Genomic DNA, 13,820 nt, shown 5'->3' on the forward strand with positions numbered 1-13,820 from the left:
CCAAGATTTCTTGAACTCCTTGAATGAATCATTTAGCCTTGTTTGGTTTCAGTCCCTTCTCCTTTTGATGGATTTGCAACTGTAAATAAATTCTTTCAGGATTCCTGTTTCTTCAGTTAATGCAGTAATGCTAACATGACAGAGGCTTTTTAACTAAGAAGGAAAGCTTTTCTTCTGCTATTAGAAACCTTATTCTAAGTTTTACATTTTCTTGCATTTTATATACAATTAAACTAATACACTGCAGAGTTTTAATACTGTGTGAGTCACACCTAATTGCAAATGTACACTCACTTTTGGATGATCCAGTCCAAACACAACGAGACACTTATGCTCATAGCAGCTCTGTTTCATATTGAGAAAGATTTATAAGGAAAATATTCACATTAATTGAATTTCCACATCAAAAAATCCCCACCGAACACCAATAAACCCACCCACCTCTCTCCAAAAAAATGCAAAACCAAAAAACTCTAAACATAAGTGCCCAAACAACAAAAAAATAAAAAACCAAAAAAAACCCCAAACAAACAAAAAAAACCCTGCAATCCTTAAAAAGGATTATTAATTATCTCAGTGAAAGGTACTTAGATTCTGAAGTTCTAAAAAAATTTCCATGAGAATTTGTTAATTATCTAGTTTTAGGATGATCTGTTTTTCCTTTAATTTAAACAGTAGAGTAATGAAGACAACTGTCTGCCATGTACTGAAGCCAGCTGTATGCTGAACACAGTTTGTATTTCAGTAACCACACCATACTCCTGCTGTCAAAGATCTTAATTCATAGGGATATATACAGTGCAACATACAGTGGTGTAGAAACCTACCAGAAGGCCTAGCAACCATTTATAAACCACTCAGCTTTTACTTGAGAATTTAAAATAGTCTATGGCTCCTGTGTGAAGCTTTGCACAGTGACTATTTCATCTGCTAAGATACAGCAGACCTCCTATAGATAAGTTAGCAGCAAGCTATATGTAGAATAACTCCTATATCTGAGTGATAAGTAAATTAACTAATTATAGTCTAATACTGACCACACCTAGAACATCTCATTAGGCAAGGGATGTTTATGTCTTTCAGAATCATCTCTCTGAAGATTCACAACAGTCAGGTCCTAATCACCTAACTTCCAGGACACTTTTCTGATCTTGCCCATGCATTGCTGTCTATCAGAAGTATTGTGTTTCAATTTCACTGTAGTATGACAAGAAGAATAAATTAATAAACACCAACTAAATCTCATTATGGAACTGTTAACTCCCCACAGTCTGCAACATTTCAACAACTAAGTCAGAAAGCCAAATTTACCACCTTAACATGCAATAATTTCACTCTTCAACCCCTTGAAAACCATCCCTAATTAGACAAAATAAGCAGTGATAAGCTTGGGGGACAGAAAAATCAAGTAAGTTGTTAATAAAATTTTAGTATTTTAACTTAATCTATTAACTGGATAACTTGAGATATTTTTATTTTCTTCTTTAATTAAAAAATATTTTGTTCTATACCATGAAGAGACTAATATTTAAAATAGTAATGCTTATGAAAATACTAGATCTGAAACTCCATTGTTTTAAGAAAAGTCTGAGGCAATTTCACTATGAAATTGCTGAAATATTCCAGAGGATCTAAATACTTAACTGACAAATCCAGATCCTTCATGATCAGCTACCTGAAACATCTTATGTCCAGTGAAGTTTCTTTAGTGAATTATGTTGACATGCTTTCTATTGTACTAATTAACTGATGGATAGCAGGAAAAAAAGCAAATAGCAGTGGAAGAGATTCAAGAAACTTCTACATTTACAGAGGCAAAAAAACCCCATCAAATTTTGGCAAAAGCTGTAATGAAATGTAGCATCAAGTTACAGATTAAAAGCCAAAGGTATTTTTTTCTATTCAGTGCTCCAAGGAAAGTCAGCATTAAAACTCTATTCTTGTTGCTGAATCTGCATGCATAGGAGTGAACATGACTCATTCATCATTAAAGTACAGATGGACAGGCTATCATAAGTGATTTTTTTAAACTTTGTGAAATCTATCTCAGCAACCATTAATAATAGCTACTAGGCATATTTACTTGGGATCACCAGGTCACAAAGGGCACGATAAACATAGTGACATGTTCTTGGCATGACTGAAAAACACGTTTTGGCCTGGCTGAGGTCTCCCATATGTGTCCTGTAAGCCCAGCTAATGAGGCAGGACAATCATTAAACTTGGATGAATTAATATGACATGAATAGGAGAATCCACAGATGCAGTGACAGAGATGAAAGTAGGTCACATTCTCACAATTTAAATAGAAACAGTCTAGACAGCATTAGCATGAGCCTCGTAAGACTTGTACTGAAACCCTCAGCACAAATCTGCAACAACTACTATGGCTGATGATGAATATAAGAATAAAATCACTAAGACAAAAATCACAGATATACATAAAATGGGAAAAAAGAAAAACTACTTTGGCCTTAGCTGGCATTCAGTGGATTTAAAATGTTTACAGCATACCCAATAAATAGGATAAAAACCAGCCAATCTTATAATTATTTTGAGGTAATTTCCCTTCAAATGCTGGTGACTGTAAAAAAAAAATATACATCTCCCTGTTATTTTACAAGAGTATTGAAAAGGTTTGTGTTCTCTAAACCTCTTGGCAGAACACACAATTTTAAAAAAGAAAAAAGTCTCAAATAGCCCACAAAAAAGCTGTTGTACAGAACAATAGGAGTTCCTCATTCATTTTTTCCCTTCATCTTTATTCTTTGCTCTTTTTAAGAGGGTAGAATGGTAATGTGGAATGGACAAGTGAAGCAGCAATGACATGATGAAGACAACCAACTGAATTCCTAACATGATAAACTGAGATAGGAAAAAATGTTCTCTGTTTAAATAAATGGAAGAATAATGTTTACACAAAAATAACAACTGTTGATAATTCTTCAACACTTATATAATACGTGGTGTGACCAGTTCCCCGGTGAAGCTTCTCTTCAAAATTTTTTTGTACCACAGAAACTTCTTCTGTTTTGTGCACATCCCCTACCGTGAAATGGAATGATACAACAACCAAATAATTTCCAAAGTCATGGATATTTCATAATGTGCTGTAATGAGTTGATATTTTTGCAGTAATAAGCAGGTTATCTTTTTAGTATCTGCTTGCTCTGTGTCCCAGTAGCAGAATTACTTACTAACAAGAAGATGCTTCTCAAACTGTAGTGCCCTCTACAGGAAAAGGTATCAAGCTTCATTGTATGGTCACGTTGCCATTTTGGATAGTTCTATTCCAGCAAAAACCTGTACTGGGCTACCCCAACTTTTTTTTTTTCCCCCTCACTCCAACATTCTTTATAAGAAATATAAAATAGTGTGCATTGGTTCATTCCAATATAATATTGGTAATATTCACATTTTTTAGTGTTTGTCCATGATTTTTATATCTTCTAAAAACAAAAGTCTGCGTACCTTATCTATATTAGGTGGGTATAGAAGTACCACAGAACTCACATCTTTAGTATATAAACAAAAGAGTATTTTGGAATCATACAGCATGGTGTAATTTGACCTAAAGCCACACATATTTCAAATATGTTTTAAGCAAACTCACATTTTAAATATATGAAAAAGTATTCATTTACTCACCAATTAAGTTCTATGGTTGTTTTAAACACAGAATAGATAAATTTTCCTGTCATTCTCAAACAGCGATGCCATTTTCCAAGAGGTAGAAGCCCCTTTGTAACATGATTAAGAAAACAAAAATTATTCTAAAAAGGCATAGGGAAAAATTCCCGTTTAGAAACAAGGAAAATGTTTCTGCTTTAACATTTGTTTTTTTGAGAATTACCATTAGAAAGGTAACAGTAAGAATACATATTGCCTGCTTATTTCTTCCAGTGTTCATACTGTTTCTTATTGGAAATCTATTCAGTGTATTTAGCCAAGTACATGTATATATACCAGCTTTTCATTACTGCTTCATATATACTTTCAAGACACATGCATAGTTTTGGTCTTCACAACTACAAGCATTGAAGCAGCAAGACTCAAATGTGGAAAAAAATTATGACATAAATCTTGTGTTTTGAAGATCTCAAGATGAAACACAGAAATAAGTGATTTCTTCAAACTCTCCTTGGGCTCAGGAGAGCCTAAATGACCTAGAGAGTTCTGAGAAGTAGACTAACTTTATTATACACATCAATATCAAATGTTAGGCAAGTTGAAAGGCATCTGTCTTGGACATATCTTTATATGATTGTTAGTCATGGGTTTAAACCAAAATTTTCCCAGGGAGATAAAACAGCTTAACAGCCAGATGCTGCAGAGCAGTATTTGGCACATGTAGAACTGATAAAGTTACCGACTATGAAGTGAACAGAAGAGGCTGCAAATGTTCCCAGTACTTACAATCAAAACAGCAGAATGTATAGGTAAAAACTTTTAGCTGAATAGAGTGTAGCTTAAAGCAGAAGTAAATGCCAACTGGTACATGGACATTTAGACTATATGAGTTGATACCCAGCCATTCCACTTTCAATTATTCCAAATTACAGCAGAGTAGACAGGAAAGTAGACTTTCCAATTTTACTGAAAAGCTTTCCAATTTTACTGAAAAGTATTCTAAGCATATAGGAAGTTGAATCGTCTAGTCTCATAGAGTGCCTTGATTCAAGCAGCACCATAGGGATGGCCCAAATCATTACTGGTGTCAATAATTTATTTTTTTTAATTATAAAATTTAATGCAAAATATTCTATTTTTATTAATTCTAATTAATATTCTATTCTAATGAATAATAATGCCTTAGAGAGAAGGATCCTTCCAGATTTCCAGGGTCACTGGCTGTATGTCATGAACAGAGAAATTATTTGTCAGACCCTGCTACATTAACTTTGCAGATAACATAAAACTCTTTTGGCTTTCATTGCAAAGCAACTTTCTGGATGCATCTCTGCTATGGATAAGTGACATGAATAATGTCCTGATTTCCTTCATCAAAATACTTCATTTTGTACTCAACACCATGGCCTGGAAAAACACATCCTTCTTCATTTTCAGGAGCAGAAAATTTCAGCAAAACAAGGCCAGCCATATTTTCAAAATTTCAAAACTCTACATTTGAAATACCTCACCTATAGTATTTGATAAATACTGCTGATTATTCTCAGTTCCGCAGTACAGAATTTAATTAAAAACATATCCAGAAATATTATACCTGGAACACTTCCAATATCTTTAACAAAATTTCAGGGAGCGGAAAGCTAGTTGCAGACAATAGACCGATAAGTTATTCTATTATTTTCTTAGAAGTCACCTGCACCAAATAGGCCAGCACTCACTTTTCTCCTCAGAATCACAACACCACAAATACTTTTTTCCCAAGAAAGTTACATTAGGGACTGGCAGGCCAGCAATTATGGTTTCATAGATGAGGGTATATTATATGCACTGCCGTAGTGACAACACTACAGAAAACCCTCTACTATTAAGCCAATGGGAGGAAACACTCCATCTATCCCAGCCAGAAGACAGCAGTCTTTATTGTCTATATGAAATAGATTAGCATGTTTCTCTTACCTCTCAAGGAAAAGATGCCAATGTCATAGGCAACACCAAGTTTAGAGCACTGGCCAGCATTTTTCGCAGTGAGACAAAGACTGTGATGTTCATAGAGGAAAAGGTTATGGTTCAACTCCTAGAAGCAATCCCTCTGGAGACCTCTTACGGGGTTTACTGAATGTCAGAAGGTTTTGCTGTTCCCGTCTGCTAGACTTGTGCTGCAGATAGACAGCAGGATTTCAGCATACAGTTTGCCTCTTTCTATCAGCTTCTAAATTCTATTAAAAGTGCCTATGGCACTCCCCTGCTAGGAAACATTTAGCACTGTCACAGACACTCATTCCGAGAAGTCATTTCAAGGCACCAGAGTGCTTTTTAAAACCTCTGCTGTGTATGCATGAGCACCAGAGCCTGCAAGTACCTGCACACAGACACTACCAGAAAAAACTGCTGATGACCTCCACACATGAACCTAAAGGCGACAACCATGCCCTCAGTTATTTTGGTTACAGTTCTGTTATTTTGAGAGAGCATTTCTGGCCATGTTCATATTTTATGCAAGACCCTTTTCCTCCTAATTTTCGGGTTTTTTGTTTTTTGTTTTTTTTTTTCCTATATACATTATGGTCCCTCACAGGAGAAGGGAGCAGTCATATGTTCTACTGTGGCATTAACATCTCCCATGAACATACAACTGCAACCTAGCTGACATGTTATTTCATTTCAAAGACTCATCTTGTCTACTTTATCTACTGATATATAAGCAAATCCATGGTCATACCAAAGCAAACAAAATCAATGGATTTTTTCTGACACAGTAAAAACCTCCAATCACTGGAGCATATCAATGCCATTCTGCTTGCCCCCATACCTCCATTATTTACCCAGAAGAAAAACAGCATTTTAGGTCATCTACAGATTTCCCCAAACAAGTGAATTCCAAGTTTTCTGGGCAAAGCAAGGAGACTAAAGGTTTGCAATTTATGTGAAGCTCCTATCTTATACTGAGAAAATAAATATATACGCATGTATGTATATGTATATATATGTGTGTGTATATATATGTATGTATGAGTATATGTATGCATGTACGTATTTAAAACACAAACAATAAGATTCCAATGAGATAAAAATTATCTTTTGCTGAATATTATTTTTATCAACCCATATTATTTTTATGTGAAAAAAATTACTTCAATTTCTTTCCTAAATTGAATACAAAACACATCCTTCCAGTAGGTCCAATAAGTAGTTATTTGTCAGAGATCCATGTTGAGATCATAGTAGTAAAACTGCAATTCTTATGTATATGTGGAAGCTTTACAAGATTTATGCATATTCTACCTTTATTTCCACCCAAAAAACTTCATAGGGACTAAAGAATCTTCATATTTTTCACACTGAAGTTATTAGTTTAGTTGGCAACAGAAGGTACAATTTAGTCCTTAATTAAAGGCAAAGAAATAACAAAAAACTACCAGGAACATTTCATCCCTCAAAACCTAATCAAGAAGTAAAGCCAGAGTGAGACTGAACAGTAGATGTGAAATATAAACATTCATTTAGTTAACCCATTTGAAGGTGTTTTCCTGGGTACATTCACAACCACCAGTCAGGTTGGAAGTTAAATTACTACCTGCTGGTGACTGTTTAGTAATTTACATCAAAATAGGCGGAGATCTCAACTTCATGATTTCCAAATTGTTTTGAGAGGTGTCTATTTAGACAATTCAGGAAAGAAGCCAGTGACAGGGATTCCTTCTGACTCAATTATTTCAGTAGAGAAGGAAGTTTTCTTTAGTTTGTAGTTTTCCACTCCAGTAGGTTTTAAAATATCTCCTATGATTCAGATAAAGGAAGAGGACATAGAGAAGAACAATAATGCAAGATGCAGATATGGAAGAAAACACCAAGATTGTTGAAAGGGAAAATGGTGTTACATAAACCCCTTTTTCTTTTCATTTTTATCTTTCAAGAAGAATACTTTTATGACTGGAGCAGAATTTAATACCCCAACCAACTGCCATTTTCAAATAGCATACTGAGAATCTTGCAAAATTACCCTGACAATCAGACAAACATCCTCCAACTATTTTTCTGCAATGGCTAGCTGTACGATTCATATTTAAATTTATGATTGAGAGGATTAAGAAGATAAATGCAGCTTCTGACTATGAGAGCAATCTAGTCAATAGATTAATTTTATTTAGAAGACAAATTTGTTCCCAGATGAAAAATGTTTATATCTTGCAGTAGTTTTAAGTGAATTAAAAAAAAAAAAGGGAAGTATTAAAAAAACCAAACCAAACCAAACCAAACACTGGTAACAAAGAAAGTTCATTAGGTAGAGACAAGTTTTAAATGACCACCTACTTTTGGCAGTGTTACTAATTAGTCTATCCTTCTTACACAATATTAAAAGCAAGATGTTCAAGTAAATGAAAGCTACTGTATTTACAAATTTAAGAGGAATCCCAGCAGTCCTCCATCCTTTCATGTGTAATCACTGCTTGTGGAAGCAACTATTGAAGGCTGTGGCTATGCTGAAGGCACCTGGCTGTGTTCCTAACAGAACTCAGATGAAATGAGGCAGAGATGAGAATTACTGAAAGTGAAACCTCTACTATGCTCTTCCTGAGCATTATTCTGGCTTCTCTCATAAATCAAAGCTAAAAAGCTTCTCTGATTTTTCAGTGGTTGCCAATAGAAACTATTAGCCACTCATATCAGGTGGGAGGCCAATATGTAATAGGATGTAACCAAGAATACTATTTTCCTAGAAATAACCTGACATGTAGAAGAGAAAAAATAATTTCTTCCTCCTCCAAACACTCCTTATAATGTAACTGCATGAAATAAGGATGGGGGCAAACTTTTAGATCCAAGGCCTGAGACATCCAATATTCATGTCCCACTCCAGTTATGCAGGAGGCTTGCATTAGAGCTCCAGTGCTTTGCAGTGACAGTACAAACACCCGCTCACATGCCTGGGGAATGTGGGCCTAAGGAAAAGAGGAATCAGTTAACTCATTTAAATCAATCCCTTTGTGCTCCCCACTCAGCTCCTGAACACTGCCAGCCACAGAGCTCAGAGACAGTCTGCTGTTCAGGCTTCCACAAGTGCCTGACCTTTCCTCTAAGCATATTAGCCTACAGCAGTCCAGCCTCAGCAGTCCTTTGGGGCCATGGACTTTGCTGAGTTTTATCCGACAATCAGTGTTCAGAGCCCCAGGCAAAGCCTTCAGTGCTGCTCTTCTTATCACAAAGTAATTACCTGGCCTTTCTTATGGCTGGTTTGAATTCATGGCTTGAACTCACTGAAAAGGTTATAGAGTCAAAAAATAAAACCAGAACTTCTTTTCAGTCAGTTTTCCTGACTTCATACCAGATGGAGTCAGCAACTTGAGAAGTCTGACAGGCAACTTCACTGAGTCTATCAGATGGTCAACTGATCACTTTCATGTTTGCCAAAACATTTAGGGATAAAAAACAGAAGCATATTCTATTGACATTAAAATACATAGACTAGAGACAGATTTCTGAAATGACACAGTAAACCACTCTGGAGTGGGAGGATTTTTTTGCATAAGAATTACAGACTTCCTCTCTAAGCAGAGTGACTGTTGTCTACTAGCATGAAACAGTTTCATGTGGAGTTTTAGTCAGGGCAAGTACTTTGTGAAACAGAAAAGAAGACATTTCTCTGAGGAGCTGATTTATTTGCTTTCCAAAAGACAGTATTTGATTAATTAGTTAGAGAAGCATGGACTAAGTCCTGGAATATCTGTATGCTATGCTTTGTCTTGTTCCAAGCACACTTTTGCTAATAGCAAGCTGGACAAACAGTGAAATCTGTGACATTTGCAGATCACAACTGCAATGGATTAATTGCAAATAGGTTCATATTCCTGGACTACCTGAATTTATTCATTTGAGATGCTGCCATACCCAATACAGATCGAATAGGATCCTTCAGCAGCCTGTCATTGAGGGCCATCCTGCCCTCATCTTTCTTCTCACTAGACCAGAAGCTTAGAAAGGAGATATATGAAGCTATATACTGACAATAATCTTTTGGTTAAATATATTGCAATTCTAACATTTCCAGAAAATACAATGAAAAACTACATAGTAAAGATAGAAAATACTACATTGGCTGCATTGATATTTATTCCATTTCACATGGAATGTGAAATGGATTTAAATGGATTTAAAAATTAGTGGCAATCCTCCCTGCCCATCTGTTATATATATCTCAAATTCTAAGACATAAAAGAAGATCAAAATTTCATCTTTTTTGTTCTTAGGAAAAAGCCCCCTTCACATTACTTGTGAAGGACCTTTTTGGAAAATATTATTTTGGTTAAAGTTATAGTAATTCCTATTACTGGATGAAGATAATGTGCGAATTATTAAAGAAATGTTGTGCATTTCATCGACACCCATATAGTTTTTGCATAAATAATTAGTTTAAAATATTACTTAGATTCCATTTTTCATAATGGGCTCTATGTTATTGGAATAATCCGATTAAGATTTAAAATTGTGTAACAATACTTGTTATATTTATGACTGAGGAAAGCAGACTTACTTCTGAAAGCAAAAGCCCTCAAGAACAAAACATTTAAACATACACAGTTGTTGTTTTTTTTTAATTCCTCCCTCATTGTATATGTACATATATATATATTCACTACATATTGTGATGCATATGGAGTTGCCAGCATAATATATGTCCTCCATTTATGCAAAAAATAGCATAAAAGAACCTCTTATTTTAAGACACTAGTATTAGTTTTTCACTCCTAAACTTTCCCACCTATGGATTTTTTTTTTTAATAAGATAATTCAGTATTATATTTTTATACATCAAGCCACAGTTCTCTTCCCCCTCCTCTGTATTATGTAGTTTTTTGGACTGATTTATGTAGATTTAATACTGTATCTGTGCTATATAAGGAAATAATTTTAATTTGGCCATCTGCCCCATGTAATACCTCTCCAAGGCTATGCTCAGGCTTGCACTCAGAGGCACCAGGGAAGATATCTAACGAAAGTTTATGAGGGCAGCAGATGTTCATTCATGCTGTTTGAGGTTGGTGAGATCTGGAACTTTACCACTAAGAAATCCAAGAATAGGAGTCACAAGAGCAACATGCGAGCTTCCTGCAAACACACTATTAATCAAATCCGTATTAAAACTGGAAGGAATTTATGTGCCGGCAATTCCAGGAGCTTCTTTAGCAGTTTACTCCTCTTTGCTATATTCCATTCATAATATACTCGTAAACAGAACACAGACCTCACCATTAGTCATGCCCTTTGTAGGAAACATGTAAGGCTTTTGAGGCTCAGAGGTCTCTATAATCTGAGCCTTCTGACAATGAAGTATCTTCAACTAGAACATAGGAATTTACTCAACTCTTTATGCCTGTTGGACCTAAAATTTACTGAGTAGAATGCTTGGTTTGTTCATACGAAGTGTTTAAAAAAAAATAAAAAATACACATAAATATTTATTACATATTCAATAAGTGATACCAGAAAATGTTGTATCTGTTTTTTAGAAGTGAAATAGCATGAAAATATTCAAGTGCCTAAACTATTTAGAAGCATAAATTTCATTTTCTCTAGTGTAAATGACACTCACAGACCTACGACTAATTGGTTTTCAATGGGTTTCTGGTTTCTACTTATTTAATTAATTTGTGATTATGAGAATTAGGCTCCTAAGCCACTTAACAGCCATTAACAAGTTTCTATATAATGAAAAATTAAATTCACAAGTACTTAATGAACACTTACATGATAGATACACTGAGGGATGAAAAATTATTAGAAAGGATTGATTGTCTGCTGATACACTTCCATTCTGGTCTCTGAATCATGACTTGCCTACAAAATATTGCCAACTATTAACCTTTCTAGGAATAAATATGAGTTTATCATATCAACAAAATTTAAGACTATCTACTACTGACCTTATTGTCATGGCTTTTTCTTTGGAGTGGAGAAAGAAGATACAGGTAAGGCAGTTTCAATGCAGGAAACTAGAGATTTAACATCTACTAAGATCCATATAGATCAAAATATAGATATAAATATTCAGAGAAAGAACCCCTATCAGTCAGTAAAGTATTTTAGTAACTAGATTTTTTATCGCATACATTAAAAATCTCATTGATTTCCATTACACAAGTGACTGTAATCTTAGAGGAAAGACAATGGAAAAAATACTTTCATGCATTTCACTGGGCTTTAGATTAAGTTGTTAGTGATCAACAGATAAAAGAAAGAATAGAATGCATCATGTTAAAAACTCAGGTTCCTGCAACAATTATCCATTGTGAAAATATATTCACATGGTATTCGAAAAACTTCCTTTTCCATAGGTCATTTCAAAGGACATGTACATATGTATGCTTTAAAAGGTTACATTAAATGGAAAACACAGACCAGACAGCAAAATTTCCTAACTTTATTTTTCTAAGGACAGACTGAGCTTCCTCCACATTCCATAGCATTCATTCAGAATAGCATTCTATGCAAGAGCAAATGAAAGGAACAGAAGCAAATTATTCATAACACTCCTAGAGGTGACAATAATAATTACAGAAGTTAAAATTCCTGTCCTTTTACAGTTTCCCCTTCTACACATTTACAGCTTGTTTTCAAGCTAATTTGATTTCTAGTAAAATACTTCCAGTATTGTCAAGTTTTCATTTTTGTTGTGTTGACTTATCGCGGCCAAGACAGCAGTAAAACAAAGTGAACAACCAACCTCCAGATAGATATGTGCAAAATCAACCTCTTTTCCATGGAGTCATATATTTTTTTCTTAGAAATTTTCCACCTTATTTGAGCTGTTATGCATAGCGTTTTTTACAGCATGATTGAATGGGCAAATCACTGCAGACCAGAAATGTTCTTTCCCATATCCAGATCCTAATGTTCTTTCCCTACCCAGATCCCACTTTGGAATGTATTTTTTTTAAAGAATGAAAAAGATTATGATATTATTAAAAATATAATCTCCCCAGAACATTGTTTTATCTGTTGTATTTGTTGTCTACCTGCTCTTCTTAACTTTATTTAGCAATCCATTTTCTGAAAACTGTTTTGCTGAGTTGTGAGATATAATAGGGGTACAAACACTGTTAACCAGTCGTGCCTCTTCATTTTTCTTAATGAATTTTCTTCTGACTCCCTGCCCTGACTTAAATAGAATCCAAATGGATGGAATCAGCCTTAATGTCATAATTAGGTAATTCTGGGTAGATAAATGCAACACAGACACTGAGAAACTAACTAAAACAAAGGAAAAAAATCACCCTTTTAATTTACACATTCATACCTTAGCCTTTTAGTCTTCTAGATAAATCCCCGTAGCTTGCTGGTAAAATCTCCAAATCAATCAATTTGAAATTTTATCTGAGAAATGCTAAAATGCAACAGAATCACCTTTTGGCTACACCACTAGTAAACTTCTCCTAAACTACAGCATCAAAATAGCATCTTCCAGGAGAAACCATGTGTCTGCACCCTGGCATTTAGTGACTAACAGCATAAGTCAAATGAATAGATGGATTAGATAAAACTATGTTAAGGATAGATTAAGTATTGATAAACTTGATAAAGCATGATATTACTCTGGTGTGCCACAGCACAGAATGACATATGGCAGAACCAAATGTCAATTTAAAATGCTGTAATGTGCTACAGACTTAAATCAGCATGGTGATATGACAAGAATCCTAAGATACAAAATAAAAGAATTGTAAGAGTTGTCTCTAGTAGTGAAAACTAAGTTTTCAGTTCTAGTTTAGCCAAATATAAGATGACAGAAAAAAAAGCCAAGCCCACGACACATCAAAACCAGAACCAGAAGACAGTAAAATGTGATTATTATATTTTCAGTTAATTCTTACCTCAAGAAAATGACTTTAAATATTTTAACTCTTGCTAGGAATGGGGCTTAGGACAAATTTCAAAGGCAGACTAGTAACCAACATTAAAATTGTGAATTTTACAGTTACAATCATTGACACTGATTCACTCACGAAGACCAGTCCTGAAGGAATCTGAGATATGAATGTACATATAAACAGAAAGAGAAGTTTCCTGCTTTGGAAACTGTACAAGAAAAAGAGCACATTACTGAGATTTTCAAAATCCTGTATCCATAGTATTGCCTTAGTCCATTTACAAATCCTATTCCTAATCCACTTTGAGGTTTGTATGTTGGCAATTAC

The 13,820-nt window shown here is 34.7% G+C and overlaps 1 protein-coding gene across 9 annotated transcripts in view; it reads right to left on the reverse strand.

Annotated features, from left to right (window-relative positions):
• Nucleotides 1-13,820, reverse strand: part of LRRC4C (leucine rich repeat containing 4C) — a 485,229-nt gene that overhangs the window by 108,753 nt on the left and 362,656 nt on the right. The window contains exon 1 of one of the 9 annotated variants that reach the window (XM_054635473.2): nt 3,649-3,746. The exons of the other annotated variants lie outside the window; for them this stretch is intronic. The gene's annotated coding sequence lies outside the window, so the exon portion shown is untranslated. Of the gene's footprint in view, nt 1-3,648; nt 3,747-13,820 lie in introns of those variants that run through there. 9 annotated transcript variants of the gene reach the window in all.

The sequence above is a fragment of the Agelaius phoeniceus genome, chromosome 6 (genome assembly GCF_051311805.1).
Source record: "Agelaius phoeniceus isolate bAgePho1 chromosome 6, bAgePho1.hap1, whole genome shotgun sequence".
Lineage (NCBI taxonomy): Eukaryota > Metazoa > Chordata > Aves > Passeriformes > Icteridae > Agelaius > Agelaius phoeniceus.